Source organism: Bubalus kerabau, chromosome 7 (assembly GCF_029407905.1).
Source record: "Bubalus kerabau isolate K-KA32 ecotype Philippines breed swamp buffalo chromosome 7, PCC_UOA_SB_1v2, whole genome shotgun sequence".
Classification (NCBI taxonomy): Eukaryota; Metazoa; Chordata; class Mammalia; order Artiodactyla; family Bovidae; genus Bubalus; species Bubalus kerabau.
In genome coordinates this window covers 106814356-106841279 of record NC_073630.1, presented here as the reverse complement: position 1 = coordinate 106841279, position 26924 = coordinate 106814356, and the positions used below count along the sequence as shown (strand labels likewise).

The window sequence follows — 26924 nt, the reverse complement described above, 5'->3', positions numbered from 1 at the left end:
ACCACTATTGACACCATTACCACCACCGTCACCATCTGCATCAGCTCCAACACCCCCACCACCTCCAATAACAGCACGCACTCCACCATCACCACCACCACCATAAGCTCTACCACCACCAGCACCTCGATCACTCCATACACCACCACCAACAACCACGATTACTAACACCACCACCTTGATCATTACATCTACACCACCACAGTTACTAACACCACCACCACCTCGATCATTACGTGTACACCATCACCACCACCACCATAATTACCAACACCACCACCTCGATCATGCTGTCTACACCATCACCACCACCACCACCAGCAGCAACCACCACACCTCCAGCAGCAGCAGCAGCAGCTCTGCCCCGTCATCACTGCCTGCACCGCCTCGAGGACCACCAGCAGCACCACTGGCATCGCATCCACCATCAGCTCAGACACGTCAGCCACCTCACACACCTCCACCACTTCATTGCCACCACCACCATCTCATCAAACACCGCCTGGACAACTACCTAAACCGCATCGCTCATGAACACCTCTGCTACCACCAGCTTCTGCATCATCTTCACCACCAACAAAACCTCTACCCCCATCACCACCAGCTCCACTACCATTATTACCACTGCCACTACAAACAGAAGGGCCACCTCCCCCAGCACATCACCTGCCCATTCCAACAGCCTCTGACACCATGACCACCAGTACCACAAAAAACAAAAACATCTCCAATGTCAACGCTACCACCACCACCAAAACCACCACCATCAATGCTAACACCAGCACGAGCAGTTCAAAAACTTCATCACCACCTCTACCATCCTCACCACCAGCACCAACACCATCATCATTATCTCCACCATGGCCATTACTACCTCAACCACTGCTTCACCCACCATCCCCTCCACCACCATAATCACCACCATCCCCTCTATCCCCACTGTGTTCTCCATCCCCTTGCATAGTTTGCCAAACACCCATTCCAAGCTATGTAACTAATGTTTTTTCACAAGAAATAGCTTCACCCATCCCTAAAGGCAGGGTGACATTACTTTGTCAACAAAGGTCCGTCTAGTCAAGGCTATGGTTTTTCCAGTAGTCATGTATGGATGTGAGAGTTGGACTATAAAGAAAGCTGAGTGCAGAAAAATTGATGCTTTTGAACTGTGGTGTTAGAGAAGACTCTTGAGAGTCCCTTGGACTGCAAGGAGATCCATCAGTCCATCCTAAAGGAAATCAGTCTTGGGTGTTCATTGGAAGGACTAATGTTGAAGCAGAAACTCCAATATTTTGGCCACCTGATGTGAAGAGCTGACTCATTTGAAAAGACCCTGATGTTGGGAAAGATTGAGGGCAGGCGGAGAAGGGGATGACAGAGGATGAGATGGCTAGATGGCATCACTGACTCAATGGACATGAGTTTGGGTAGACTCTGGGAGTTGGTGATGGACAGGGAGGCCTGGTGTGCTGTGGTTCATGGGGTCGCAAAGAGTCGGACATGACTGAGCGACTGAACTGAAACGCAGGGTACTAAGGGAGCATCACTGTTCTAAGTTTCATTTTGTGGAACAGGCACGAAGGCTGAGGCCAAAGGAAGGTCAAAGAGGCAGTGGATGAGCCAGAATTGACCACAGCTCTAGCCCATTGTCACCCGCCTAAGAGTGATCCCAGTTACACCAAGTGTCGAACATCAAGACGGTATTGGATTTTTTCTGGGAATTTTCTTTACACTGTCTCTCCTTTCACCCCTTTAATCTGTGGTTCCTTCCTTCTGAGTTTCTACTGACTTATTTCTAGGTGTAAGTAGGAATGTGAAGGGAATGTTTAAGTTTTGTTAAATAAAACTCTCAGTCTGCAAAGTGCAGTCGCAGACCTCACTTCCTGGCCTCTACCTCATCCTTCTGCCTCCTGCTGCTCTTAAGCTGCTCCCACTACAGGGCCTCCTGTGCTTTCAATCACAAGCTTTCCTGTTGTTTCCACCCAAACAGCTCATCTCAGACTCAACTAAGGGGTCTAATGGTCGAGGAACCTCTGTTAAACCCACAAGACCTTATCATCTCCCCTCTCCACCTGGAAACTACAGGTTGTCTTTGGCAGTGACTGGTGTCTGATTCTTCTCTGGGTCCCCAGAGCTCAGCCCAGAATCTGGTCAGACAAGTGCTGTTGAGCATGGAAGGAGGGGATAGGTGCTGACCCCCTCCCCTCCTCGGGGGTGACCACGGTGGGGACAGCCCTCACCTCTGGTCTCAGCCCACCATGCCCACTGTCCTGAATGCCCCAGAGATGACCCTACAGGCCTGGCCTAGACCATGGCAACCAGAATCCCAGCACACTTGTGTTCCCATCACCCTGGGGTAGGAAAGGGCATGGACCTCCGGACACTGGTTCCTCCCCAGGGGATTTCCTGGGGCATCATTTCCAAGACCAGCCAAGCTCCCCAGAGGATGGACATTGATTTCCTCTCACAATAAACCTCATGTTCTAAGTACAAGACATACACTTAGTCCCTTCAGTCCTTGAGGCAGTCCTGGAGATGGGGCGTCTTACAAGACTCCACTCGTAGGGGTAAAGGTTGAGGCTCAAATCCTACTAAAACTTACCCAAGTCACGCTGCCACCAGGTAAGAATCATGGATCTGACCCGAGCCTGGCCCAGTCGGTGAGGGGCTTGTTAGCTCAGCCCCTCTCCCTGGAGGCTGGACCAAGTGCTTTTCCATCTCTTTTCTCTGATGGCCTGAGAACAGCCTGGCTCAATATCACTTCAGTTCAGTTCAGTCCCTTAGTCGTGTCCGACTCTTCGTGAACCCATGGACTGCAGCGCACCAGGCCTCCCTGTCCATCACCAACTCCTGGAGCTTGCTAAACCCATGTCCATCAAATCGGTGATGCTGATGTGGCTCGATGTAGTAGCTTGTAAATCAGAATTCAGTAAGTTAGTGGTTGGATGATTCTGAGACGGAGTCCTCTGTATTAGTGTCTACAGCAGCAAGACCCTGCTTGGCCTGGTAGATGGCACTCCAGTCCTAGAGAAGGGCAGGGGGACTTGAGAGAGTTAGGGGGTGAGGGGCCACCCTTCAGTCACTGAGGAGGCTGATCTCTTTGCAGAAGGACATGGGTTTCTCTATGAAACGTTTGGGATCCGGCCGCAGTTCTCCTGGCAGGTGGACTCATTTGGCGCATCCGCCACAACTCCCACCCTGTTTGCCCTGGTGGGCTTCAGTGGCCACATCATCTCCCGCATAGACTATGACCTGAAGGAGACCATGCAGCAGAAACAGGTGAGCAGCGAGCCACATCCACGGCTTCCAACTCGCCTCTGCTTCTTCCCCCTCTATTCCTTCCTGCATCTCAGAGCCCCTGCTATTCTCCCGAGCATTTGGGATGCTGGCAGCTACATAGGCCATGGGATGTCCCAGGCCCATCTTTGCCCTGCTGTGCCCTCTGGCATGAATGGTTCTTTCCTCCTGCAGATCTAGCTCCTGGCTGAGCTGCAGGCCCAGCTCGGATGCCTGCGGCCCTGAGTCCCCTTCCCCCTGCAGCTGGGCTGGTGCTGCCTTCTCCTTTGAGTCTCCAAAGGGACTGGCACAGACCTGCACTCAGTAAACCATGCTCAATGCAGAGAGGAGGCAGTGGGGGGTTCGGGGTACCCAGGACATAATAACTCTTTTGATGGGTGGGCAGCGAGCATGAGTGAATGTAACACTCAACAACCACCCAGACACTGCCTTTGCCATCTACGAAGTGCCAGGCCTGGTGGGAGCCACTGCCCTCTGGGTTTCCTTTGAAACAACAGCCCTGTGATATAGTTTCTGTATTTTCCGGGGCTGTCTGAAGAAAGTATCAAAAACCAGGAACTTCCAACAACAGAAATGTGTTGTTAACAGGCCTGGAGGTTAGAAGGCTGAGGTCAACCCTGGACAGGGCATTGCATCTTCTGAGAGTATTTGGATGGGTCGGCTCTGGGCCTCTCTCTACTTCTGGTGGCCTCAGGCATCCTTAGCCTACAGACTGCTGACTTCTCCCTATGTTTGCCCATCATCCTCCTTCGCTCATGTTTGGGTCCAGCTCCTCCTTTTATGAGGACTCTAGTCATATGGGATCAGGGTCTATCCTTGTTACTCAGTTACCGGTATAGAGAACCAACAATTGAGGCACTGGGGTTAAGATTTCAGCATATATTTTCTAGGATGCTATTCACACAGTTACAGATAGGAGTCATATAATTTACTCCATTTCATAAATGGGAAAATTAGGCCAAAATGTAAGGATTCGGTGCAGGATCACTCAGGTAATAAAGATTTGGAGAGCAGTGGTAGCATGGCCAGCAGGAGTTATCAAAGAGGATTTGGGCTCTCGGTGGGCAAGAGAAATAAACTTTATAATGACCCCACTGAGTGTTGCAGCTAGCACTGCACACACTTCCCATAGCAGCTCCATGCTCCTGCAGGTAAGTCTGTGAGCTGGGTGTTCATGTTCAGAGACCAAATCACAGAGGACTTGGTGAACTGTGTATGAATCGGAGGTAGTACTCACAGAAGCAAGATTTTATCCTTACTTTGTAGCTCTGAGCTCTTTTTTAGGCAGCTGACCTTGAAAAATGAACTGCACCCTCAGTGATAGGTGATGAGCCCCCCGTGTCTGGAGGCATTCAAGCAGAGTTAGTGAGAAAATGGCTGGCAGGTTCTGACAGCATGTCCTGCCCTGAGGATGGGTGGGATGAACATGCAGGCAGGCACCTTCTGAAGGGCAAATTCCTCCACCCCCTGTGGCTTTGGGAGGTCAGGAGGAATCTTGAGGAGGAGGCAGCAGAGGGAGATGTTGGGCATGAGCCACTGAGAGAGGAGCAGGGTACAGGCAGCCATGAGACTCAGGCGGGGTCTGGGGAGGGGAGCTGGGCAGCCCTGTTGCCCCTGGGCCCTCGCTGTTCCCTCTGGGTTTGCAGGAGATGCAGTTCATGTGGAGAGGATCCACGTCCCTGTTGGCGCAGCAGGAAATCTTCACGCACGTCCTGGATGAGAACGGCTACTGCTCATGAGCTCTTGCCTTGGGCCAGACCCTGTTCCCAGCCCTCTCCCTGAAGCACGTCAGCCCCGACACGGCCACTCCTGAGGGGACTCACCGAGCACCCATCTTACAGAAAGAACAACTGAGGTCTAGACACCCACCCAAGGTCCCACGGTAGCAGCCGTGAGGGCAGCAACATTGGGCTCAGGAGGTGGCTCCAAGGATCCAAGACATGGGAACAGCCCTCCTGTGGGCTGTCTGGTTGGAAGACCTGGGTTCAGTCCCCTTCTGTCCCTTTGAGCCTGTGAGGCTGCAGGCAGGGGGTGAGCTCCTCTTTGAAGAGGGGAGATTGTCAGAAGGATGAAGGGGCAGCTGGGAGTAGAGGGTGGGTAGGGGCTCACTACCAGGTGATGTGAGACCCCATTCTGTGCCTTGGATTGTTTCTTGGTGCTTTCTGTCAACTATTGTCATTTAATTATCATAACAATCTTTAGTATACCTTAGTGATCAGCAAACTGAGATTCGCAGAGATTCAGAGTGGTCATTTCTGGAGCCTGGTTGAGATGTCACCTCTATGCTTCCCGTCATGAGTGGCAAAGACCCTTGCTGTGGGCTATCCAGACCCCAGAAGTTCACTTTTGGTACCTCCCAAACCATATTACTGCCCGTGGATTCCAGCATGCTGGCCTGTCTTTATACAGAAGTTTGAGATTCTGCTCATCAAGAAGTTTTTAAGATTCGTTTTTAATTTAAAAATATTGTTCAGTTCAGTTCAGTCGCTCAGTCATGTTCGACTCTTTGTGACCCCATAAATCTAAGCCAACTTTTTCTCTCCTCTTACTTTCATCAAGAGGCTTTTTAGTTCCTCCTCACTTTCTGCCATAAGGGTGGTGTCATCTGCATATCTGAGGTTACTGATATTTCTCCCGGCAACCTTAATTCCAGCTTGTGCTTCTTCCAGCCCAGCATTTCTCATGATGTACTCTGCATATAAGTTAAATAAGCAGGGTGACAATATACAGCCTTGATGTACTCCTTTTCCTATTTGGAACCAGTCTGTTGTTCCATGTCCAGTTCTAACTGTTGCTTCCTGACCTGCATATAGGTTTCTCACGAGGCAGGTCAGGTGGTCTGGTATTCCTTTCTCTTTCAGAATTTTCCATAGTTTATTGTGATCCACACAGTCAAAGGCTGTTTTTCTGGAACTCTCTTGCTTTTTCCATGATCCAGCGGATGTTGGCAATTTGATCTCTGGTTCCTCTGCCTTTTCTAAAACCAGCTTGAACATCTGGAAGTTCACGGTTCACGTATTGCTGAACCTTGGCTTGGAGAATTTTGAGCATTACTTTACTAGCGTGTAAGATGAGTGCAATTGTGCGGTAGTTTGAGCATTCTTTGGCATTGCCTTTCTTTAAAATACCATAATTTAGGTATCAAGATTTTTATACCCCCAAAGTCTGGAGCCCACGGTGCCTGCATTCTTTGCTTACCCTTGGCCCCAGCCCTCTTTGCGTCCTTGGGAGTGGATCTGATGAGCATGGAGCTGACATAAGGAAGGAGGAATCAAGACGATCCTCACTTAATCTGTATGGTGGAAGTGGGGCCCAGAGGTTGTGGGCTTCACTTGGCGGCAGAAGGAATACAGGAGCTGTAAGGAGATGTGCTTGAGGTCCCCCACAGGGCTGAAATGTGGCCCCTCTGTCCACAAAGCCTGTGGACACTGACCTGCCTGTCTGACTGATTGATAACGGAGGCCATCAGAGGGGTCTGCTGGCCCAGATGCACTCTGGCCTCACAGAGCTCTTCCGGTCCACCTGGACCCCAGGCTGCCTTCCTTTCCAGGGTGCAGCCCCTGAACACTCCTCCCAGTCTCTCAGTGAAGGGTTTTTCTTCCAAGATCAATGCATGGATGAGATGTTCACCCACAGTGACATGCCTGTCAGTAAGGACAACATTCAAATGTATACCGAGAAACTGTTGAACAACACGTGAGAATGGTTCATCTGGTTCCAGACAGGACATGTTCTCTGGCCGTGGGTAAGAGGGGACATCCCAGGCCCCGATTCCTCAACCACACCCAGAGATTGCCATGATGGGTCTGGCCTTTGTACCTGCTACTACCCTCGACCTGTTTGCAGCTCTAACCAGGCTGGTCTTCATCCAGGCAGTTTTACTGCCTTGGGAGTTCAGAATGTATTTGCCAAAGGAAAATAGAAACACCTGCCTAAAGTAACTTGGGTCTGGGTCACAAAAGTTTATAAAAATCTACCTGTAACCTCCTACTTCTTACTTGTTATAATAACTGTCAAAGTGGGGTGCTGGAGGATTTATAAATCTAGGCTTGCTTCATCAACATATTATTACTCTGGCATTTCATTCTAGAGATGGTTCTGAACACACTCGGAGGCCACCGTGAGACCCAGCCATGACCTTCTTTCCCCTCTGATCAAAGACCTTCACCCTGGGGCCACTTCAGCCCCGTCCAGGGGTCTGTCCACCTGTGTTGGGGAAGTTAAGCTGTTTATTGTGCTATACACTCTCATGAGTTTTTGTGGTTAGCTCATCACAGAATTCATGAGAGAGAGAAGATGTGAATAGATTTTATGAAATCTCTTTAGCCAGCCTGAGAGCAATAAATTCTGAAGGTTTCATCACTCTGGTTACTCACAGGACTAATTTTGCCTGGACTCACCTGTCAAAACCTAAACAGAACTTTCTTTATTCTTACCTTTTTGTGCCCACTAGAGTCTTCCCCGGTGGCTCAGTGGTAAAGAATGTGCCTCACAACACCATGAGACTTAGGAGATGTGAGTTCGATCCCTGGGTCAGGAAGGTCCCCTGGAGGAGGAAATGGCAATCCACTCCTGTATTCTTGCCTGAAAAATCCCATGAACAGAGGATCCTGGAGGGCTGCCGTCCAAGGGGAAGCAAAAGAGTCGGACACGACCAAGCAACTGAGCACACACACACCCACGAGAGTAAGATAATCTCCTGTGCAAGATTTCTGTGAGCCAGGAATTGCAGATTTTAATAAAGATGCATTCAGAGGTGGCTGGACATTCAATTGAGTCCAACATTTGAGATACACATGAAATGCCTCTGAACAACTTTATCCATTACATGATTTCATCTCAGTCAAAAGAAGACTTTCACTCCTATAAGCCCTGCCCCTTACATATATTCTCACTATAATTCTATTTTATGTACTTTTCCCAAAGCCAAATTTCAACAAGGAAAACATAGAATACTGTGACTATTGGGAGGGCGTACTTTTTTTAGAACTGTAGCTCTCTGCTTCTTTATTACATATGACATTATATTAGTCACATGAATACAACATAATGACCCCATATATGAATATATTGCAAAATGATCACCACAATAGATCTAGTTAATATCTGTCACCACAGACAGTTACAAAATTTTTGTGATGTGAGCTTTTAAGACCTACTCTTTTGCTGCTGCTGCTAAGTCGCTTCAGTCGTGTCCAACTCTATGTGACCCCATAGACAGCAGCCCACAAGGCTTCCCCATCCCTGGGATTCTCCAGGCAAGAACACTGGAGTGGGTTGCCATTTCCTTCTCCAATGCATGAAAGTGAAAAGTGAAAGTGAAGTCGCTCAGTCGTATCCGACTCTTAGCGACCCCATGGACTGCAGCCCTCCAGGCTCCTCTGTCCATGGGATTTTCCAGGCAAGAGTACTGGAGTGGGGTGCCATTGCCTTCTCCATTTAGCAACTTTCAAATAAATGATAGGGTATCATTAACCATAGTTACCATAATGTACTCTGCATCCCCAAGACTTATGTATTTTGTCAAAGGAAATTTGTACCTTTTGACTTCCATCAGTCATTTAAGCAACCACCAATCTGTTCTCTCCAGGCATAAGCTTATTTTTTATATTACCTCCATTAAAAAATTCACCTGTGAGATCATATGGCATTCGTGTTTCCCTATCTGACTTCACTTAGCATAATGACTTCAAGTCCCATCCATGTTGCTGCAAATGGCAAGATTTCCTGTTTTTTTATTGATGATGTTATTGGTGAACAACTATATATATATATATATATACACACACACACATTTATAAATATTTATATAATATTTTCTTTATCTGTTCATCCACTGATGGACGCATAGGCTGACTCCATCAGTTCAGTTCAGTCGCTCAGTCGTGTTCGACTCTTTTCGACCCCATGAATCGCAGCACGCCAGGCCTCCCTGTCCATCACCAACTCCCAGAGTTCACTCAGACTCACGTCCATCAAGTCAGTGATGCCATCCAGCCATCTCATCCTCTGTCGGCCCCTTCTCCTCCTGCCCCCAATCCCTCCCAGCATCAGAGTCTTTTCCAATGAGTCAACTCTTCCCATGAGGTGGCCAAAGTACTGGAGTTTCAGCTTTAGCATCATTCCTTCCAAAGAAATCCCAGGGCTGATCTCCTTCAGAATGGACTGGTTGGAGCTCCTTGCAGTCCAGGGGACTCTCAAGAGTCTTCTCCAACACTACAGTTCAAAAGCATCAATTCTTTGGCACTCAGCTTTCTTCAGAGTCCAACTCTCACATCCATCCATGACCACTGGAAAAACCATAGCCTTGACTAGACGGACATTTGTTGGCAAAGTAATGTCTCTGCTTTTGAATATACTATCTAGGTTGGTCATAACTTTCCTTCCAAGGAGTAAGCATCTTTTAATTTCATGGCTGCAGTCACCATCTGCAGTGATTTGGGAGCCCAGAAAAATAAAGTCTGACACTGTTTCCACTGTTCGCCCATCTATTTCCCATGAAGTGATGGGACCAGATGCCATGATCTTCGTTCTGAATGTTGAGCTTTAAGCCAACTTTTTCACTCTCCACTTTCACTTTCATCAAGAGGCTTTTTAGTTCCTCTTCACTTTCTGCCATAAGGGTGGTGTCATCTGCATATCTGAGGTTATTGATATTTCTCTCGGCAATCTTGATTCCAGCTTGTGTTTCTTCCAGTCCAGCGTTTCTCATGATGTACTCTGCATAGAAGTTAGATAAGCAGGGTGACAATATACAACCTTGACATATATACAGGGGCAGCAGCTGGGAGGAGCAACCCCACATCCAAGGAGCGGTGGCTGTGCGGGCGCAGGAGGGCCTAGAGGAGCTACCCCACGTTGAAGGTCAGGAAGGGCGGCAGTGAGGAGATATCCCTTATCCAAGGTAAGGAGCAGCGGCTGCGCTTTGCTGGAGCAGCCGTGAAGAGATACCCCACGCCTAAGGTAAGAGAAACCCAAGTAAGATGGCAGGTGTTGCAAGAGGGCATCAGAGGGCAGACACACTGAAACTATAATCACAGAAAACTAGTCAATCTAATCACACTAGGACCACAGCCTTGTCTAACTCAATGAAACTAAACCATGCCCGTGGGGCAACCCAAGACGGGCAGGTCATGGTAGAGAGGTCTGACAGAATGTGGTCCACTGGAGAAGGGAATGGCAAACCACTTCAGTATTCTTGCCTTGAGAACCCCATGAACAGTATGAAAAGGCAAAATGATAGGATACTGAAAGAGGAACTCCCCAGGTCAGTAGGTGCCCAATATGCTACTGGAGATCAGTGGAAAAATAACTCTGGAAAGAATGAAGGGATGGAGCGAAAGCAAATCACAGCTGTGGATGTGATTGGTGATAGAAGCAAGGTCCGATGCTGTAAGGAGCAATATTGCATAGGAACCTGGAATGTCAGGTCCATGAATCAAGGCAAATTGGAAGTGGTCAAACAAGGGATGGCAAGAGTGAATGTTGACATTCTAGGAATCAGCGAACTAAAATGGACTGGAATGGGGGAATTTAACTCAGATGACCATTATATCTACTACTGCGGGCAGGAATCCCTCAGAAGAAATGGAGTAGCCAGCATGGTCAACAAGAGAGTCTGAAATGCAGTACTTGGATGCAATCTCAAAAATGACAGAATGATCTCTGTTCATTTCCAAGGCAAACCATTCAATATCACAGTAATCCAAGTCTATGCCCCAACCAGTAACACTGAAGAAGCTGAAGTTGAACGGTTCTATGAAGACCTACAAGACCTTTTAGAACTAACACCCAAAAAAAGATGTCCTTTTCATTATAGGGGACTGGAATGCAAAAGTAGGAAGTCAAGAAACACCTGGAGTAACAGGCAAATTTGGCCTTGGAATACGGAATGAAGCAGGGCAAAGACTAATAGAGTTTTGCCAAGAAAATGCACTGGTCATAGCAAACACCCTCTTCCAACAACACAAGAGAAGATTCTACACATGGCTGACTCCATATATTGTTTTAAATAATGCAACAATGAACCTGGGGGTGCAGACATCTTTTCAAGTTATTGTTTTTGTTTTCTTTGGATAAACACACAGAAGTGGGATTGCTGGATCATGTGGTGGCTCTATCTTTAATTTCTTGAGGAATCTCCATACTGTTTTCTATAGCTGCTATAACAATTTTCATTCAAACTAACTGTGCATGAGTTTTCTTTTCTCCTCATCTTGAGCAACACTCGTGGTTTCTTGTCTTTTGGACAACAGCCATTCTAATAGATTTGAGGTGGTACCTCTCTGTGATTTTGATATATTCAGTATCTTTTCCTGTGTCTGTTGGCATCTCTATATGTTCCTTGGACAAATGTCTGTTCAGGTCCTTTGCCCATTTTTTACCTAAATTGCTTGTATTTTACTATTCAGTTGTATGTATTATTTATATATTTTTAATATCAACCTTTTTCATATTTATGATTTGCAAATATTTTTTCCCATTTAGTAAGTTGTCTTATTTTGTTGAAGATACTTTGCTGTGCAGAAGCTTTTGTTTGATGTAGTCCAAATTGTTTATTATTCCTTGGGTTGCTTTAGCTGCTGCTGCTGCTGCTAAGTCGCTTCAGTCATGTCCAACTCTGTGCGACCCCACAGACGACAGCCCACCAGGCTCCCCCATCCCTGGGATTCTCCAGGCAAGACCACTGAAGTGGGTTGCCATTTCCTTCTCCAATGCATGAAAGTGAAAAGTGAAAGTGAAGTCGCTCAGTTGTGTCTGACCCTTAGCAACCCCATGGACTGCAGCCTACCAGGCTCCTCTGTCCATGGGATTTTCCAGGCAAGAGTACTGGAGTGGGGTGCCATTGCCTTCTCCGTGGGTTGCTTTAGCATTTGGTATCAAATCCAAAAATATAATTAAGATATGTGATAAGGAGTTTATTGCTTATGTTTTCTTTTCTTTTATAGTTTCAGGTCTTACCAAGTCTTCAACTAATTTGAGTTAATATGTGAGTATAGTGTCAAATGGTAGTCCAAATTCATTCCACGAATGAGGCTATCCAGTTTTCTAACACTATTTATTGTAGAAAACGTCCTTTTCCCATTTTATGTTATTGGCTCCTTTGATGTAAAATAATTACCTTATATGTGGGGCTTATTTCTGAGCTTTCTATCCTCCCCCATTGATCTATGTATCTCTTTTTTTGGTCAATATTGGCCTATTTTGATTAGTATAGCCTTGTAGCATATGATAAAATCAGAGTCATGATGCTTCCTGTACAGTTCTTCTTCCTCAAGGGTGATTTGACTACTCAGGGTCTTCTGTGGTTCCAAAAAAATTTTAGGATTGGTTGTTCTATTTCTAGGGAAAATGTCATTGGAATTGTAATACGCTTTGCATTGAATCTGTAGATAGATTTGGGAAATGTGGACATTTCATCAATCCTTTCACTCATGAGCACAGAATATTTTCCCATTTATTTGTGTCTTCTTCAATTTCTATAATCACTGCCTTACAGGTTTCAGTGTGCAGGTCTGTCCCCTAGTCAGTTAAAAGTATTCCTAGGTATTTCAGCTTTTTGATACAACTATCACCGGATTGTTTTCTTCATTTCTCTTTATGACAGTTTGTTGTTAGTATAGAGAAATGCTTATCAATGTATGATTGTGTATATTGACTTTTTATCTTACAACTATAGTGAATTTATTAATTCTAACAGTTTTTATCTCTGGGGTTTTTTATATATAACATCATTAAAGCTGCCAGTAGTGACAGTTTTTAGTTGCTTTTATTCTAATTCCTGTGCCTTCTCTTTTCTTTCCTAATTGCTGCAGCTATGATTTGTAACACCATAATAGATAAAAGCGGTATATGCCATCATCTGCGTCTTTTCTGGTCTTACACGAAAAGCTTTCAGTTTTTCATCATTGAATGTGTTGCCAGGGGGCGGTTTGTTGTACATGATCTTCATCAGGTTGAGGTATATTCCCTCCATACCCACTATGATGAGACTTTTGGTCATAAATGAATGCTGAATTCTGTCACATGCTTTTTCTGCATTAAGATGATCATCTGATTTTTATCTGCATTTTCTTAATGGGGTGTTGCACATTGATTTATTTGTGGCTGTTGAAACACCCTTGCATCCCTGGAATAAATCCTGCTTGATCATGGTGTAATACTGTTTTCATGTATTGTAAAATTTGTTTCGTGAATGCATTGTTGAGCATTTTTATATCTATATTCACCAGGGACATTGGGCTATAATCTTCTTTTCTTGAGGCTTCCTTGTCTGGTTTGATGTAAGGGTAATGTTGATCTTAAAAAGTCATACTTATTTAAAGTGTTCTATCCTCTTCTAATTTTTGGAAGAGACTAAAAAAGATTGGTATTAATTCCTCTTTAATATTTGGTACAAATCTTCTTGAAATCTGATCTTTTATTTCTTGGGAGGCATTTGAAAACTAGTTTAATTTTGTCACTAGTGTTCTATCTGTTCACACTTCCTGTGTGTGTGTATTAGTCACTCCGTAGTGTCCAACTCTGTGTGACCCTATGGACTGTAGCCCGCCAGGCCCCTCTGCCCATAGAATTCTCCAGGCAAGAATACTGGAGAGAAGAAGATATGAAAGTTTGTGGTTGCAGAGAGAGGATTGAGAAGGTTGGAGAAACGGGGAAATGTGGTGAAAAGGTATAATCCTGAAGCTAGAGGATAAACAAGCATTGGGGATATAATATAAAAAAGGAGAGAGAAAGAGAGAGGGGCAGAGAGAAACATCCAGAGCACAGGGCTTGGGAGCTGGTTTGGGAACTTGTGGCCCACCAAGGAGAATGGGAGAGAGTTGAAGAGGAACTCACCCTGTTTAGTTTGGGCTCTGCTTCCAGAAGTGCAGGATGTTGCTTCTGGCCCACAGGGATGCGACAGGCAGTTCTTCAATGCCTCAGTGCAATTTGCCAACATGGACCGTCTGATGAACTGCGTCAACAGCCTCACACCCAAGACCGGTGTCTTCTTGGAGTACGCCACACTGACTAATTCCAAGCCATACACTCTAAACATTTATCATGGCATATCTGAAACCACCACAACTTTCTGCCCTATTCCTCAGGTATGAGGCTCTGGGGACTGAGGAGGTGATTTGGTGCCAGGTAGGTACGAGACTCCCCCAACTCCGTGTCTGTTCAGCCCTGTGCTGGGAACCTACTAGAGGCACTAGGGTAGAGATGTTCCCTGCCCCACCTACCTGACTCATAGAGACACACAGCCTGCTTCCCACCACATTGAGCCTCTCACCATTGTCCACACACAGCGGGTTCCTGCCTCTATGCCTTTAACTACAGTGCTGCCTGAAGGAGTGCCCTATTGGCACCTTCTCTTCCTGCAAATCCTAATTGTCTTGCAGCGTCACCTCCTCCAGGAAGCCTTTCCTGACTTTAAGGCTAGATCACTTGGCTCCTCCTTGCCCAGGGCCCCAGTTTTCTTCTAGTACCACCCAGTCATTATTGGGGGACCTTGTCTCCCTCCAGCCTGTGTCCCAGAGGCCAGGACTGTTCTGGCTGCAGGCAGCACAGTCTAAGTCATTTCAAGGTTGTGGGGTGAGCCTTCTGCCTGGGTACATGCATGACATGGCACTGTCCCATGTCAGTAAAACAGGGGGAGCATTAATCTTGCTTAGTCCATCACGTGTCAAAACAAAGTGGAACAATAAGAGGTTTTAGCCTGATAAGTTGTCCAGAAGAAGCGCTCAGTAGATGTAGCTTCCGGCATCTACTCTGTCTTTTTTTTGTTGGGTCAAAACCTAGATGTGATCCAGGTAGTGCCTGCTGAGGAAGCCAGTTCAGGGCCTTAGGTGCCCCAAAGGAAGCCCAACTTTAACACCCCTCCCAGGATGAGCCACACTCACAACACTTGCTGACCCACCCACCTCCCCCCTCCCCCCGTCTCCGACCCAGCTCCTCTGTCTGTAAGCCAGGCAGGAATTATCGTCACACTGAGCTGGGGAGGCAGAAATACCCTCCACACCCCGGTTCAGGCCCTGCTCAGGGCATCAGTGGGGAATGGGGCTGTCCAAATTGTTGAACCATCTAATACCTTCACTACATAAAATATAAGAGCCCTTGAAGGATCCTTGTTGCCTTGCTCCCCATTTGCCCAGAAGGAGAAGCCGAGGTCTGGTGAGTGAGAGAGGAAAGGACTCAGGTCAGTTTTAGCCAGGACATCCCAGGGACAAATCAGGCCCTGCCTCCAGCCAGCTTTGCCCAGCCCCAGGTCCATGGGGGGATCACTCAGCTGGAGAGGTCCTTGTGAAAGGCAGAGAGGAGATGTGAGGCGATCCACATGGGACAGGCTAGGTAAGCTCAAAAGGGCATCCTCTAGTTGAACATTCACCATGGGGCCAGGGTCCCTGGAGCTAGGTCTGTCCCGGGCCTGTCCCCTGCCCGCCCTCACCATTCGGCAGCACAGTGCCTCAGGAGGGCTGGGCCCACATGGTGACTCGGACGCTCACCTGGGTTTAGATCACAGCTCTTAGCCTCATGGGCTGAGTTGCTTTCGGTAAGTGACGTCACCTCTCTAAGCCTCCACTTTGTTATCAGTGAAGTGGGTTCCAGGAGGCCTGGAGGGACACCCACTTGGCAGTTCAACTGTAAATACTTCTCTTCTCATTTCCTTCCCTTGCAAAGAGACACCAGGATGGGCCCCCACTAACAGGGTTGGTTCTGGTCTGGGTGCTGCCCTGACTCCCCCAGACCTGGGTTGGTCATGCCTTTCAAGCCTTGGCCTCTTATCTGAGTGGTGAGAAGGGGAAACTGCTTAGCTCTCAGGACACTTCCTGGGAACCTCAGATTAGGGGAGGACTGGCTTCTGGCGTGGCTTCCCTGGTAGTTCAGCTGGTAAAGAATTCACACACAGCAATGTGTGACTTGAACACACACACACACACACACACACACACCTGTGATGCAGGAGACCCTGGTTCGATTCCTGGGTTGGGCAGATCCCCTGGAGAAAGGATAGGCTACCCACTCCAGTATTCCTGGGCTTCCCTGGTGGCTCAGACAGTAAAGAATGAGCCTGTAGTACAGGAGACCTGGGCTGGATCCCTGGGTTGGGAAGATCCCCTGGAGAAGGAAAGGCTACTTTCTGGCCTGGAGAATTCCATGGACAGAGGAGCCTGGATGGCTGGCGTAGATGGGAGGAGCTACATGGAAGTGGGCGGGGCTCCACCCCAGGTGGAAGTGGATGCTCTATGTGGGTCTGGTTACACTTGAGGTGGGAGAGGATACAAGGATGTAGGAGGGGTTATGTTGAGGTTGGAGGGGGAAGTCTGTGGGGAAGTGGCTTCATCCAGGTGGAGGGGATGCAGAGAAGTCCAGTGGGTGTGGAGGTGGGTGGGGGTGGCTATGTAACCTCCTGGAGGTGTGTTAGTTGCTCAGTCCTGTTTGTGACTCTGTCGACTGTAGCCCGCCAGGCTCCTCTGTCCATGGAATTCTCCTGGCAAGAATCTTGGAGTGGGTTGCCATTTCCTTCTCCGCCTACTGGAGGAAATACCATTTAATCAGACTGGACATCACAGAGGAAGTTTGGGTCCTGATCTGAGGGCTGTGGGATCTTGTCAGCTTTGGTCAGTTGGTGTCGAGCTTAGAGCTGAGGCTGAGGAGAGGCTGTGCCTGACCTGTACACACTCATCATGGGGGAGGAGCTGTGGATGACCCTTGCATCTGTGACCCTTCCCCCCGCCAGGTGGCTACCCTTCCTGGTCTGAGCCAGGTCCTTTGAGGGACGAACAGGGAATAGGGGCACAGCCCAGCCTGGGAGGCTTCCCCTGTAGCTCAGATGGTAAAGAACTTGCCTGCAATGCAGGAGACCTGGGTTTGATTCCTGGGTCAGGAAGATCTCCTGGAGAAGGAAATGGCAATCCACTCCAGTATTCTTGCCTGGAGAATTCCATGGACAGAGGAGCCTGGTAGGCCACAGTCCATGGGGTTGCAAGAGTCGGACACAGCTTAGCAACTAAATCACCAAACCACCCCCAGCCTGGGGAGGAGGCAGGAAGCAGAAATAGTGGGGGACACTGAACCACCTTCTGAGACAGCCTGTCGCCAAGGAGCTTAGCCTCCATCCTCCCACCCGCAACTTGTCCTCTCAGTCAGGGTCAGGACAGTGTCTACTGGGCTCTCTCAGCTGCCACCACCTCTCCTGCCCCTCCCTGCAGGCTGTCAGAGGGACCCCACTGAAATGCAGGCCTGTCCAGGCTCCTATTCACCCTAAAAGTGACACACACAGGGGCTGCCAGCACTCTAGGCCCCTCCCCTCTGGGTCTTGTCCTCTTGGCCCTCATCCCACTCCCTCCTCCCCTGAAGTCCTCCAAGACCTTTGCTCACAGGCTTTCCCAGGGTTCCGGGCTCACACTGAGGAAGGCAGGACAACCCACTCCAGTATCCTTGCCTGGAGAATCCCATGGACAGAGGAGCCTGGCGGGCTGCAGTCCATAGGGTCGCATAGGGTTGGACACAACTGAAATGGCTTAGCACCCTCAGGCTCACACTGGGATTCATGTCTCCATCATTCCTGTGACCTCAGGGTCCAGGCCTCTCCAGGCCTGGCCCAGACCAGCCAGACCTTCCCATCTACCCAGCCCTTTCAGGGGTCTTGTGCTTTTGCTGGCCTAATTGGGGTAGGAGCCTTGAGATCAATGCCTATCCTGGGTTGTCTCCCGGGTTATCCAGGCAGACCTTTCATTGGCCGAATCTTCCTCAGCCCTTCCCAGACTAGGGCTCAGGGGCCTCCATGGGCAGGACCTCACACCCACTCCTGGCCTTTTTCTTCTAGATATGTTTCATTCCAGGACTGGGTTCTACGCCTCCTGAAGTGGGCTCAAGGGGCTGGCGCGGCAAGCCAGTGCTCTGCTCTACGCCGGGGAGTCCATGTTCACACGCTTCATGTTGGCTCCACACCGGTTCCTGGACCGGGCCTGGGGCCTGCAGCAGCTCCAGAAGCTCTGCTGGGCAGTCTCCGAGGTAACGCCACACCTCTCAGTGGCAGGAACAGGATGGGACCCTCCTGGGTTAGGACCCTCCCTAGGCCGCCAGATCCTCCCGGTCCCCGGTCACTACAGGTCCACTTGACAGATGAGAACACTGAGGTCACCTTGGGTCCCAGGACCTGTGCATGATGAAGCTGCATCAAGGCTAGGTCCCCAGACTTCCACCTGTGGCTTCAGTGAGCTTTAGAACCAGATTCACCCAGAGGGTAAAGGGCAAAGTGGAGCAGTATCGGTGCCCAACCGTCCTGGGCCGGTTCAAATCTCAGTTGAGCTGTGTGGCCTCAGGCAAGTGACTTTCCCTCTCTGAGCCCAATTCACTCCTTGCAATGAGAAGCACATGTCTACCTAGGAAGGCAGCCAATTGAATGGGATAATATACCGAACACACAGCCCTGTGGGCTTTGTGGCTGCTACAAAGGAAGTTGTTCACTAATTTCTATCTCATTTGTCCCCCACTGTACAGATGGGGAAACTGAGATCTAAGAAGTTCTATAACTTGTGTCCTCACCCAGTCAGAAATGGGCCTCACTGACCATGACTTTCATTGTTACCCAAAGGGAATTAACGGCTAGCAGGATTAGTCACTGTGTGTAGGGGGGTGAAGCAGATTGACTTATGCCTCCACTGGAGTGGCCAGAAATGTCACTTCACCCCATGGTGACTCAGTTTCACTTCAGTGAAAAAGAGGTAATCCCATCCCTACTCAGTGCAGACAAGTTCAAGGTCAGGTACAGAGCGTGTCTGAGCAGGTTAGCAGCACTTATGGGATGACTAGGCCTGGGAGGGGAAGCTGGGGGTGGTAGTTGGGGGGGCGGGTGGGTCGCTTCCAGAAGTCTGTTTTTTGTCCCGGGTCAGGGATTCAGATCAAGGTAAACAAAGTTGGGCAAGTCCATCAGTCTCTCTGACCTCAGTTTCCTCTTCTGTAAAGCAGGAGGAACCCCCACCTTCTCCATTAGCACCTGCTGAAAAGGAAGGAGAGCCAGTGCCCAGTGGGTGCCAGGAGAGCAGGTGCTGAGCAGGGGCAGGTCCTGACCCCACTCCTTCCAGCTGTGGGGGGGGGCCCAGGTCCAGCACCATTACACCATCACAGGGACTCACACCCCCAAAGTGAGAGACATGTTTGTGGAGCACCTGAGCGCCGGGATGCAGGGGGTATGCAAGCTGATGGCCTCCATCATCCAGGACAGGTTCCCGGTCCTCTCTGGTAAGCATGCCCCCAGTGGTGGATCCTGAGGCCTGGCAGGGACCCCATAACTTTCTAAGAAGAGAACCTTGAGGTCTGTGGAGACGCCTGTTCCACTGGGCTTCAAACGCCGAGTCCCAATCCCAGATGTGGTTCTTACTTTCATCAGGAAGTTGGCAAGGGGCAGTCACTTCTCTGAGCCTCTGTTTCTTCTCTGTGAACAAAGAAGGGGTGATATGACAACTAGAGGGAGGAATAAATGCTAACATGGTCCCTCCCAAGCTCAGCTTGGGGCCACATCATGTCAGGCCCACCATTTGACCAGCCTGTGTGACTCTGACAGTTTCACACAGGTAAAGTGACTGATGAGGCCATTTGCCCGAAACTGACGGGCTTCATCCCTGCAAATCCTGGGCAAAGACAAGTTGGTCTCCCTGGGCAGGCGCCAGGCCTGCCGCACCTTCTGCAGGGGTCCACACTCAGCCTGCTCTGTCACCATGCCCTTCCCCCTCTGGCCTTGCTGCTCACCTGACCTGCTCCATCCTCCCCTCTGTATCTGTGTACAATCCCATCCTACCTTCATACCTGGGAAAGGTCCTGGGGACCAAGGGTGCAGCAGATGGGCCCCTGCCCACAGAGACTGGGATTGGGAGGGGAAGATAGTCTCAGAAAGAGAGCTAGAACTGGGGTCTGATTCAGTGCTGGTGGGACCCTCCATTGCCATGAGCTCAGAAGGGCAGTTCCCTGGGCAAGCGGTAGGTGGGGACCCCAGAAAGGCATCTTGCCATAGGAGCTGCCCGGGCAGAGGCCAGGGGCTGGAAAGTGTGGGTGTTCAGGGATCAGGGAGTCATTGGAAAGGACAGAACCTACAAGACATGGTGTGTGGAGGGCGTATGGAATGGAAGGGGTATCCAGGTCAGTATCACAGTGGCCTCCAGCGCTGAACTAGGTGATTGAACTTGACCCTCCAAACTCCAGAGAATTCTCCACCCCTCCTTTGCCAAGTGCTTTGGAGCCAGGCCTTAGGAGATTGATCATCTTGTGCAGGTGATCCTACCTCCCATGGCCTCACTGTCCTCACCAGGAAAGTGGGCTGACAGGGAGAGATGGGTGAGGATTTCATGGACCCTCAGCTTCTGGAGGGCCGCCCCCCGACCCCTGCACTTGGGAATCATGACGATAGTATGAACAGTGTAGAGGGAGCCGCATGTCTAATCCCAAGTTTCAGCCTGTCCCACTCACCTAGGATCTGCAGGGCCGGGCTCACCAGCCTCAGTTTCCCTTGTTCCGAGGGGCATCCAGATGTATGGAGTATCAGGTGGCAGCAGTAAAACCTCTTGTCTGTGTGCAGGACCAGAGCCTGGGGGCATTTTGCCATGGTCTACCATCCCCTGGCCTGGGCAGTCACCACCATCGTCACCCCGACTGCGGACTTCCCCGAGGTCAACCTCACAGATGAGACAGGCAACCCCATGCCTGCCCAGGTATGGGTGGGAGTCCTGTCTCAGCTGTACTTGTGGTTACTGCCTCTGATCCAGGCAGGGACCCCTAGAAGTGGGAAACTTTGACGTGATCATGAAATAACCCTGCTATCACCATAATGGGGCACTTGCCCATTAGCGTCAGTGAGATCCACCCAGGGGACTGACCCTGGGCTTTGGGCATCGGACATGACCAGAAGTGCCTTCTGTCACCTCCTTGGAATGTCTCAGGGTGATCTAAGCTGCATGGGAAGCTTCGCCTCCTGCCTCTCATTTGGGAATATATATATTCTCATATAAATTTCTGGGCTTCCCCAGTGGCTCAGCAGTAAAGAATCTGCCTGCAGTGCAGGGGCCTCAGAAGATGCGGGTTCGATCCCTGGGTTGGGAAGATCCCCTGGAGGAGGGCATGACAACCTATTCCAGTATTCTTGCCTGGAGAATGCTATGGACAGTGGAGCCTGGCTGGCTACAGTCCATAAGGTTGCAAAGAGATGGACATGACTGAAATGAATTAGCACACACGCTTGTAAATTTCCACCTTGTGTGGAAGGGCATAAAGGATCTTAAAGGTGGATCGTTATGGATGTGCCATGTTAGGGGCTGAGCCCAAGCTGCCTCTTTCTGCAACACCCACATCCAGTGTGAGTGTGTGGTTCCTCCTCATCTCGTCCACAACCAGGACCTAAAAGTGGTTTCAGAGGGTGCCCTACATGTCCCCAGCTGGTCCTTCCTTGCAGAGATGGTACAGGTACTTCCATCACTTGGCCATTCAGTAAACACTTTCAAACGCCTATCTGGGATGTGGCCTCAAGCTGAGTACTGGACATTGGAGTCACTTGGGGTTCAGGGAGCAGACACAGAAATGGACAGTTAAGATATGGAGTGATGACCAGGAACCAGTACTTAATTGAGACACAGGAGGAAGATTGTCTCACATTGATGGAGGAGGGAAGGATATTGTTTGAGAAGACCCAACACACAACATCCCCTCTCCCCACCCAAAGGCAATACCCACTAAGAATAAATGCATTTAATATTATTGAACACTTACTGCATGTCAGGGTTACACTAGGTGCTGGAGAAACTTTAATAAGCAAGCAGACAAAAAGCCCTGCCCTCAGGGGGCTAGTATTCTAGCAGGGGGATCCAAGTAGGCAACAAAATTAGAAAGTAGAGAATGTGACAGATGATAACTGTAGTGGAGGTAAGCCTTCAGGACAGTTTGAGGGGTATGAATGGGGACATTGTGTCTGCTTTAGCTCAGAGAACAACCAGGCTGGAGGTGGTAAGAAGCAACATGAGCTTGTTAATTGCTCCCCTCCACAATACCCTCAATGGCCCAGAGATGAGACCCGTTCCCTGGAGAGTGAGGGGGCTCCCTACATGATTTAGGGGGCTCCCTAAATCAGATAACTTGGAGATAGGGAAAATTCTGAAAACCTCCCTCCTCTGGGAAATTGGATGATGAAGGGACAAGAGAGCTCCCTCCAAAGAGGAGGCTCTCCAGGTCGAGGGAACAGTGTGAGCCAAAGTTCACAGGCAGGAAATAGCAGGGAGAGTTGGGAAGGAGGGACGTTGGTTTTTCAGCCCCAAAGGAGAAAGGAAGGAGGAGGGAGAAGGGGCTGGGCTAGGACCCTGTTGAGCAGAGAGGATGCAGGAGGGGAGCCTAGCTCAGCCCAATGATGGATGACCCTGCTGCCCCCGTGGGGAGCGAGCACTCCATCCGGGAGGTGTGTAAGCCCAGGGTTGCTAAGGAGACTGAGATGTCTTCCCCCTGTAACATCCATCATGTGATCCTGTCCCTCTGGCCTCACAGGTCCAGAACTCAAAGGAGATGCCATCTGCCTATGACCTGCTTGTGCTGACCACGACCCCAGGACTCAGTTACCGGTATTACGTCATCAGGCCCATGAGGAGGACCCAGAAGGACACTCAGGAGACTGGGGCCCCCGTGGACAGCACCAACCAGTTTGGCTGAAGACCCAGGACAAATCGTAGGCAAGTGGGCAGGCGCCTGGTGCACGTGGAGAATGACCGCTACGCCGTGTTCCTGGACAAGGACACCAACCTGATGCACAGCATCTGGGAGAGGTGAGGTGCAGCCATTGCTGACTCTGAGACCAGGAGTGTCCTAGGAGCTGGGCAGGTAATGCCTCACCTGGGTCTCCATTTCCTCAGTTGTATGTCAAGGATGTGATGGTGGTGAAGCCTCTTGCTGTGTAACCAGCTCTATTTCTAGGTGTGTGAGTCTTGTTTTTGTTGTTCAATTGCTTAGTCATGTCCAACTCTATGACCCCACGGACTACAACACACCAGGCTTCCCATCACTCTCTCCTGGAGTTTGCTCAAATTCATGTCCATTGAGTCAATGATACCATCCACCCATCTCTTCCTCTGCCATCCCCTTCTCCTCCTGCCTTCAATCTTTCCCAACATCAGAGTCTTTTCTAATGAGTCAGCTCTTCGCATCAGGTGGCTGAAGTATTGGAGCTTCAACTTCAGCATCAGTCCTTCCAATGAATATTCAGGGCTGATTTCCTTTAGGATTGACTGGTTTGCTCTCTGACAAACCTAGATAGCGTATTAAAAAGCAGAGACATCACTTGGCCAACAAAGGTCTGTAGAGTCAAAGCTATGTTTTTTCCGGTAACCATGTATGGATGTAAGAGTTGGACTATAAAGAAGGCTGAGTGTTGAAGAATTGATGCTTTTGAACTGTGGCACTGGAGAAGTGTTTGAGACTGGGCCAGGTCAAGAAAATCTTTTGTGAACTTGTTTATTCCAAAGATGTTGTTCCACAGGAAAAGAAAGGCGGGGTGAGGGGACATTGAAAAGTTCACCATGGAAAAAGTGTAGCCCTTGTAAAAATTTTTTTAAATTGAGAGACACAAAAAATCCATCCATCCACCAACCCTCCCATCCATCCATCCACTTACCACACATTCATCCTTGCACCCACCCCTCCACATCTCCATCCATCCTTCCATCTATCTATCCATTTACTCATGTAGTCACTTATCAGGGAAAAGTTGGCTCCCAGAGTCTGGAGCCACTCTTGTTCATCCTCAGCTCCCATCCCAGGCAGTTTCATTGCTCCTCAGCTGCCTCTTCCAACACACCCACTTCGTTTCCTCCTGTGACCTCCTCACAGGAAGAAGACTCAGGGGAACAGGAAGCTTGGGAGGAGCACCGGCTAGAAACCGAGGTGAAGGAAAGAGAGGAAAGGCGGCAGAATGCAGGGGAGGGAGACGGGGTGTTGACGTGAGAAAGGCGAGCATCACCTGGAGCTCAGCCCCTTCAGTTGTCAGCAGCTCTGTAAGCTCAGACCAGGACTGCCCCCCGAATGGGGCTCATGGGAAGTTCTGTCCTTCAGTCAGTCCACAGGGACGTCTGGGAGAGCATGAGGCAGGTAGGGAGGGCCGACTGCAGCAGAAATGGGGTACAACCCCAGCACATGTGAGCCTCCCTGGTCAGGCAGGGAAAGGTGAAGCCTGCAGGCTGGCTTTGGGCTCCGTCATCACTCAGGCCCCACGTCCCTTCTGGGACGCCTGAAGGGCCAGCTCCAGCTCGCCATCCCTTTCTGCCCACCCACGGGTACCCCACACCTAAGCCCCATCCCCACCCAGCCCTTCCCAGGAGTGTCCTGCTGTCCATCTGCCTGGTGTCTTCAGATGCTTTGGGCTCAGGTGAGGGAAGCTGTGCTTCTCACCGGGCTCCATCACCTCCCAGTAGGGGTACAGCCAGCACCTGCCACACAGAGAGGGAAGCCTGTTGGAATAGAGAGAGAGAGGGCGGCTCAGAGGAGGCTTGGCAGGGACGAGACACCCAGAGCCAGGCCTGAGGCCTTGCAGTCTGGAGAGAATCCGTGGGTCAGACGAGTGGACGGTGGTTCCTTAGAAGGACCTGCCTGTGCAGAGGCCTGAGGGGGGCAGCCACCATATGCGCAGACCACCCCAGGGCCAGTTTGCTGGAGGAGGGCCTTTGTTCTTCCATATATGACAAGCATGTTGATATATTTGACATACCATACAAGTCACCACGTTACACGCTGTACGTGTCTGTGCTATTTTATGTGCCCACAGAGTTGTGCCATAAGGGTGGTGTCATCTGCATGTCTGAGGATATTGATATTTCTCCCGGCAATCTTGACTCCAGCTTGTGCTTCCTCCAGCCCAGCGTTTCTCATTAGGTACTCTGCATATAAGTTAAATAAGCAGGGTGATAATATACAGCCTTGACGTACTCCTTTTCCTATTTGGAACCAGCCTGTTGTTCCATGTCCATGTTCTAACTGTTGCTTCCTGACCTGCATAAAGGTTTCTCAAGAGGCAGGTCAGGTGGTCTGGTATTCCCATCTCTTTCAGAATTTTCCACAGTTTATTGTGATCCACACAGTCAAAGGCTTTGGCATAGTCAATAAAGCAGAAATAGATAAATAAATATTTAACTCAATAAAGCAGTGAGAGTAGAGCCTCTGAAACCGTGTTACAGCCTCTGCTTATGCTCTTGGGAGCGTGTTTTGCAGCCTCTCTCCCCTCCTCCTGTGGGATTCTTTCCTGGATAGGGAGAAAATGTGTTCCTCCTGGGCTCTTGGTGAGTCCTCAGAGCTTTTGTCCAAGCTGAGTGCATGAGCTTCATTGAGGGTCCTCATGACAGTCACATAGGCTCTGAGGAAGTTATTTTTGTTCACTCCTGGTTCCATGTTGGTGTCTTAATATTAAATAGAGGCCTTCTGAGCCTGGATCCCATCACAAGGAGAATGCCTGGAAGAGTCCACAACAATCATACTCTTTTCTCTTTTCCACCTCTGCAGACAGAATAACCGAACCATCCAGGTGACCCAGGAGTTCATGGAATATCACGATAACAGTGACGAGGGTATACATTTCTGATAACTACGTGTTTTCTCCTAATGGTACAGCGAAGCCAGAGTGGGCGGCTGTGGAAATGGAGATCCTGGAGGGGCAGCTCTTGACCGAGATACGACAATGCTTCTACAGGTGAGGTCAGCCCTCTGCTTGTGCACAGCACACAGTAGGTGGTCACGGGCAGGTGAGGAACTTTACCACTGAGCCACCTGGGAAACCGGCAATGATATACACATGAGAGCTGTTTCTGTGTCTTCATTAATGCAGAGAAATAAGCCACCCAGAACTGGCCAGGTGCTCAGTGCCTCTGGTGAAGCGGGCTCCTCCTGTTCTTTTGCCCAAGAAGCCACTCTGCCTGCCCTGCATGCTCTGCCTGGCAGGAAAGAGGCAGGGAGGGAAAGAGAGGAATGAAAGGAGAAGGGACTGGCTTCCAGAAGTCTCCCCCAGCTTGACGTATCTCTTCTGCTCCTCCTCTAGGACGGTGAATGACAGGGACCCCACGTACACCGTCTACTCCCGGCTGGCCCGCAGGCCCCCGGGCGCTGACGGGGAGCTGCTGTGTCATTGCATAGAGCAGGAGTACAGGGTGGGCCCCTTGGAGCTGAATCACGAGGCCATCTGGAGGACCAGCACCCATCTCAACACCGTCCCGGTCCTCTACTCTGACAACAACGGATACCAGATGCAACAGAGAGCCTACATGCAGTACATGGTGAACACTATCACTCGGGTACATCCTGTGGTGCCCCTGGGAACAGTGGCCACAGAGCAGACCTGAGAGGCTGCCTCTCAAAAGAGGCTGGAGACTCCCCTTAGGTCCAGTGGCAGAGGCCTCCAGAGCATCTCCCAGAACCTCTGTAACCCATGTGTGCCATTAGGGGCTGAGACCCAGGCTTGTTCAGACCTGAGGTCAGAACTCTGGTGCCCCCACATATAAGGAAAATCCCTGAGGTCCACTGTGGGCACTGCGTGTCCTCCCCTGTCAGATGACTGACCTGCTGGGATTGCTCTGAGGATGAAGCAGATGGTGCCTGTCCAGGCCTGAGCGAGTGTGACCCTCCTTTGCTGC

The 26924-nt window shown here is 49.8% G+C and overlaps 1 pseudogene; it reads left to right on the top strand.

Annotated features, from left to right (window-relative positions):
• LOC129657308 (epididymis-specific alpha-mannosidase-like) overlaps positions 1–26924 on the top strand; it is a 39116-nt pseudogene that overhangs the window by 4875 nt on the left and 7317 nt on the right.